General features: G+C 37.9%; 1 long non-coding RNA gene across 1 annotated transcript; it reads right to left on the bottom strand.

Moving 5' to 3' along the window:
* Window positions 1-3611: 3611 nt before the first annotated feature.
* LOC115256461 (uncharacterized) lies at window positions 3612-5141 on the bottom strand. The gene is made up of 2 exons (XR_003892633.2): window positions 4385-5141; window positions 3612-4304 (listed from the first exon to the last, which is right to left on the bottom strand). It is a non-coding gene; the product is annotated as an uncharacterized LOC115256461 (long non-coding RNA).
* Window positions 5142-6763: the final 1622 nt, after the last annotated feature.

The following is a 6763-nucleotide window of genomic DNA, read 5'->3' as shown; positions in this document are numbered from 1 at the left end:
ATTCGTTTATTTCAAAGTTATACTAGGTCAGTATAGCCCGCATATAAACCAAGCCTAGGGTCAACCAGGCGAAATGGATTTAGAGTGGGATTTATACTATTTAGTTTAGATTTTTTTCTGAGTGTACCTTGGAGTTTCTTTAAAAAAAAAAAATCTTTGACTTCGATTTAAGGGAACGTTCAAAAATTACGTCCAATATTTTGGGGGTAGAGGGGGTCTAAGAAAGTGTGACAGTACGTGTATTAGGTATAGGAAAATAGCGTGATAGAGGGGGGAGGGGGGTCTAGAAATCCCGAAAAACGATGGACGTAATAAATGAATCTTCTTTTAAATAAATAATATTTATGTTGTAAGCACAGACAGACAGACGTAACACTCTGATAAATCTCATCGTACACCGATTTAACGGCCAATTTAAAAATTTCATAGTTGGCCAACTTACCACTCGTAGCGCTCGTATCGTTTTTATTCGAGTTTGACGTTTACCCACTTACCACCACCTAGTCGATGGTTGGCCAAACTCAGTCATTTTAGCATTGGGCGAACATGTTTCCGTGACTAGGTTTTGAATCGAAGAATGATCGAAGTGTTACGTTTGTTTGTCTGTGTCATAAGTTTAATATGACTTGCTGAGTTTAGCACAGAAAGCTTAGTATAAAGAAAATTGTGTTAAGTAAAGGTTATTTAATTTATTACGTCCATCGTTTTTCGGGATTTCTAGACCCCCCTCTCCCTCTGTCACGCTATTTCTCTATTGGTGATTTGTTGTTTCATGAAGAAGAATAAGAAGAAGAACGATGATGTTTTGAAAAATCCCTATCCCTATAACACAGGGCAAGATTTTAAAATGCCTCTATAAAATTTAAAACACAATCTAATTAAAAACGGTTTGATGTACGGTGTTAGACTTTAGACGGACTACAAACTAAGTACCTTATCAAGAAAAAAATGTTAAATTAAAATTTATACGTTCAATATGTAGTCCGTCCAAAGTCTAACAGCGTAAATCAAACCGTTTTTAATTACATTTTGTTTTAGATTTTATCCACTTATCCACGAGCGGTAATGGCGGCGGCGGGCATATCCAACCGGTTCGGATTTTGACATTTCTTCGGGGAAAGTCAAAACAATTTAATTCTCCTCCTCACCCCTTCAACTACCGTTTGGTGGCGCCAACCGATTGCGATCCCCAAGAAACGTCAAAATTCGAATCGGTTATTTGTGCCCGCCGCCGCCATTACCGCTCGCGAATAAGTGGATAGAGGCATTTTAAAATCTTCCCCTGTGTTATAGGGATAGGGATTTGTCAAAACATCATCGCTCTTCTTCTTCTTCTTCTTCATACTGTTAATTGCGGACTTTCAGGTATATTAGAGGGTTTTCCAGATGCTACTTAAAAGACGTTATAGTCAGTTGGTAGTCGAAATAAAACTAACTCATCTTTATTCATGTATATAATTCACTCAGTGCTCTTAATGCTATGTTCTGAGAACCCTCTCAGTGGGTTTCATCATTATACCGATGTTGTCTTGCTATAACAACTCCTTCCCCCTTAATTTGATAAAATATACAAAAATCTAAAACATGCTTATTTAATGAATATCTTTGGTATGTTTGAAACTTTTACAACATTAACATCAGAACGCCTAATGACCATTAACACCATCATAAATCAAAAGCGAATGTTTAACACGAGCACTGATTACTGTCCATTACTGTCAACACCGTTACTTTTTTTTGTTGAGAAACACTGCTGGGGTATCCATGCATACAAATCTTAGTCCGATGAAACACAGCACAACCACAGTTATCGACTCTGCACACGACTGCACTACATCCTCCTCCAAATATGTCAACAATTACGCCAACAATGAAAATCCTCGATGTACGTACATGCTTCTCTACAGCTTAGAACGTTCCTTTTCCTGCGTAAGCTGGTCGTGAAGTCATCAACTAAAAAAAAGGTCGATTAATTGTAGCTCCATTTAAAAACTAATCTTGTTAGGCAGCGGCAACAGATGGAACAATCCAGCAAACATGAAAAAACAAGAGCCCAATTGGGCTGATAAAAAATGCACTTTTGTTTATTACTTTCGGCGAGGTTCACTTGCTCCACCACGGGTAATGTCAAGACATCTATGAAATTTGTATTGCTTTGTGTGTGTGCGGTGGATAAAATAAAAATGGTCTTCAAAATTTTCCAAGCATATTCACAGATAAAAGCTGGAAAACAAAATGCCTTCTGTTCTGCTCTAACAATAAAAAAAAGAGAATAAAACAATATCTTTGCTGATAATAAAAACTTCTCTTTTACAAAAAAGTAAAATGGTGAGCGCCTAAATAGGATAAAAAGCAATACTTTGCACCATGCTACACCAAAAAAAAACAAATCGCACTTCTGGCATTTTTATGCACTATTGTGCAGAAAAGGTCAGCAAAAAATCTGAACAACGTTCACTAAAAACACTGACAAAACTTCAAAATATTACGATAAAACCAGAGAGATACGATAAAACTGGATAAAATATACAATTGTTGAAAAGAAAACAGATAAACAGAATTTACTGGCACACCAACAAAAAAAAAACGCACACACACATTTCACTCCAAAACTACATAACTATCGTCGGCTGAGAATTCACAGCAGACACATATTTAGCACGCATGTCGCCAAATGGAACTTGCACCAAAAATTCACGCCAAAAGTAACAAATACCAGCGGTCGTGAAAGGCACAGCACAAATTCCAACATTTCACCTCGTCGACACTGTTAATTGCGGACTTTCAGGTATATTAGAGGGTTTTCCAGATGCTACTTAAAAGACGTTATAGTCAGTTGGTAGTCGAAATAAAACTAACTCATCTTTATTCATGTATATAATTCACTCAGTGCTCTTAATGCTATGTTCTGAGAACCCTCTCAGTGGGTTTCATCATTATACCGATGTTGTCTTGCTATAACACATACAACATCAAATCACCAATACCTTATACACGTACTGTCACACTTTTCTAGAACCCCCTTCCCTTCTCCTAAATAATGGACACAAAAAACACAATACCAAAAAAAGTTATTTTCAATACCTGGATAATCGACCAATACCTTGTCTTGGTATGATACCATGATACCTTTCCGAATAAACTTGTGATAAAGCGCCCGTATAATCGTAAACTGTAAGTGTACTATCTCACATATTGTTCACAACAATTTGTTACAATGCCTAAACAATATCACATGTAATACGCGTCCACAGTATGTGGTAGTGTGAGTATATTGTAATAACCCATTTGGCATATTGTAATGGGCCAAATCACAATATGGTGAATAGGCGGTTAAGTTAGGTTACAATAAAAAATCAGCATTTTTCTCGAACAAAATTTTCGCAAAACTGTATGTCATAGTGTAGACATATTATCCATTTTTTGCACGGTCAATTGTAAGCCAAATTGTTTCAAAGCTGTTAAACCATGAATTTTAAAGAAAATTTTAACAATGCAAGATGCAGTTCATGTATTGTACTATAAGGTCAAAAGAACAGTATACTGTATTGTTAGACTCTGGTTTACTTTATTTATTTAACTTTCTTCATGTAAAATAAGAAAAAAACAAATTTCGGTTATCTATCAAACTATCGTTATTTATTTATCGATTTTCAGTTACAAAAGCTTTCAAGCATAGATTTGAAATAAATTAACATGAATACTCGCATGAATAATAGTTACAAAATGATGTGTTTTAGTGCAATTAGCGCTTTTCACGCCGTCTCTTAGTTCAGATACTCAACCAAGTAGGATTTTGGACCACTGTGCTGCCGTGAGCAGCATAGTTGCCCCATGTTCTATGAGAATCCCTATTAGATTAAGATACTATGCTGCACACGGCAGTGTGTGCCTCCGAATGTAAATTTGTCTCCGGAACTAAGAACGAGATCCTATTTTTCTACTACTACACTATATCTTTCTTCTTGTATGTATTGTGTCTTAAATTTCCAAGGAGGTGGATATTCGGTGGCGGTAGTCCTTTCCGCCTATCACAGGGTCACAACAGGACAGAAGACCGGGCATATTCAATTCTCGGCAAATGCTTCTAACTTTGCTTTCACATCATCCCATCCGACGACCAGTAACTGATGAAATAAACTGAACCTCGCATAGCATCAATCCGTACGTGCCCCAGTGTCGTTCCGGTTTCGCTGAAAATGCGATTGATAACTGCCACGCCATCAATAATTATTGCCTTGCGGTGATGTGTCTATGCCGTGCTAGTTACATCTTCTTGTTGATCCTAACCGAGACAGATACTGCTGCGCAATGAAAAAAAGTTGAAATTAGAAAACGTAGCGACAATTGTTGTTAGAAGGGATAGGAATTTTCGTTAGTTTACCTGTGAATGCTTACACACTCTAGTTGAATACTCCGGAAACCGTCTATTCATCACAATCATCGCTGCTAGGTCGCAATCCGGACCGCGATACGATTCCATTTGCTGTACCTAATGAACCGGGTGTGGGATCGGCTGGATCTGCTTGTGGGTTGATCAAGCTCCGTTGCGCTGGTGGGTGGTGGTAAATAAAAGCAGCTCCGATCGGGTTCCACCGCTGCGATGTGTGAGGAAAGAGCGTCGAAAGTAACGTTCCTGATTGCTGAACGGAAAATCAGCTTTTTTCGGCGTTCCTTAGCGGAAGTTCTAGCATTTAACTCGCGAAAAAAAAAAAAGCGAACACCATAACAATAAAGTGCACAAGAAAAACTAAACTGCCTCTAATTTTTTTTTCGGTCAACATTCAATCCAAAACAAATACAACTACATGCAACAGTTTGACAAATTGTTGAAACATTGTTTCACACAGTGGGACGAGCGTGTGTAAGTGTTAACTACAAATATTCAAACCAACCTTTTGACATAGAGTAAGGCTTTAATTCAACCATTTATCACAAGTTTATGTTTCCATAACAGTTTACATAAACTGAACAGTATAACATAGTGTTACAATCTGGTATGAACTTCGTAAGCCGTTTCTTATAATATAAAGTGTTAGGCTTCATATTGTTCAACACAGAGGTAATAATTTGTGATACGTTAACATCATCAGTTGGGAGACGCTTACTGTTTGGATGTTATGGCAAACTGTATTTTGCTATGCGGGCGTATCGTTTTTTGATTATACGTGGTAACATAAAATGTATGATACAATATCATACACTTGCACAGAGAAAAATTTCTACTCAATGACTGAGTTGGCCTTACTCAGAAATCGAAAAATCCTTTGTTTTCTTACTCAGTTTCGGCTAAAAGTGGGACAACCCATTCGCAATGGGTTGTCCCACTTTTAACGGAAACTGAGTAAGAAAACAAAGGATTTTTCGATTTCTGAGTAGGACCAACTCAGCCACTGAGTAGAAATTTTTCTCTGTGTGAATCACAGACAAACAGACGTAACACTTCGCACATTTTTCGAATCAAATCATAGTCACGGAAACATGTTCACCCAATGCTAAAAGGACTGAGTTTGGCCGACCATCAACTAGGTGGCGGTAGTGGGCAAACGTCAAACTCGAGCAAAAACGATGTGAGCGCCACGGGTGGTGAGTTGGCCAACTATCAAATTTTCAAATAGACCGTTAAATCGGTGTACGATGCAAAATATCAGAGTGTTACGTCTGTTTGTCTGTGCTTGAATCATATCAATGATTAGAGTTATCATATTCGGAATTTGAATGATAGACCGAATGGGTTGTTAAGTATAGTTACCATTAAAAAATGGCTTTTTTCACGAACAAAATTTCTGCCAAATTATTCGCGTTATAATCACTTTATCATTTGATTAACGATTTACCGAATAATAAAAACAAATCTGAAATATTTCAAAACTCTACTTTATCGACTTGAAAAAAAACACACCCCTGCAGTTTCCACTGCTGTCAAAGCGTGGTCGAGATTCGTCACGTCATGTTGTGTTGTTTTTGTGCTGAAAATTTATTTTTAACTTGGAGGCCACCATTCGGGTCGCGATTCGAACTGGTGACTGGTGCTGGACTGGTGACTTCCCAAGTGTTCGATCCTAGCAATCGCAGCAATCATTGACTGCGGTGCATAAGAAAATTATTTCATTCGAAGTGTATCTGTCAACCAGAATAAACGTATTGTAATTAGCACTACATTTTTGAAAGTTTTATTTCTGGAAGTTCCGGAAGTATCTGGAAGAAACACTTCAGCTGGCGACGAGGAAAGTTCTGGATTTTCAAGAGCTCCAGAATTGAACCCGGAAGAAGGATGGCAACGAACGAAGAACTCCAAGCAGCGATTCTGCAGATGACCCGGCTACTCCAGCGGTTGGCCGTTCCTCAAGCAACCAACCCCGAGCAGGTACTGGAGTCACTGTCGACGAACATCAGCGAATTCAGTTTCGATCCGGAAAACGGCACCACTTTTGAAAAATGGTTTGCCCGTTACGCGGATCTGTTCGAGAGCGACGCGCGAAGTCTGGACGATGCAGCCAAAGTTCGGCTTCTGCTACACTGATAAAATTGCAAACGTAATGTTTATGTATGTCAAACCTTTACGATTTATAAGACTTATCTAAGCATAATTTTAAATGTGACTACATACCTTTTATATCAATTGCATTGCTACTTATGCGGTGAACTATAACACGTATATACGGCATTACTTTCATTTGTATATGGGCAAACATAAAAGGTATAATTATTTTGTTATAGTTAAGAATTATGTTAATCCACACTTAAATTTAAAGTTTGCCCG

This window comes from Aedes albopictus, unplaced genomic scaffold, assembly GCF_035046485.1.
Source record: "Aedes albopictus strain Foshan unplaced genomic scaffold, AalbF5 HiC_scaffold_223, whole genome shotgun sequence".
NCBI classification, from domain to species: Eukaryota; Metazoa; Arthropoda; class Insecta; order Diptera; family Culicidae; genus Aedes; species Aedes albopictus.
The sequence above is the reverse complement of the archived record's forward strand: the minus strand, read 5'-3'. Positions and strand labels throughout refer to the sequence as shown.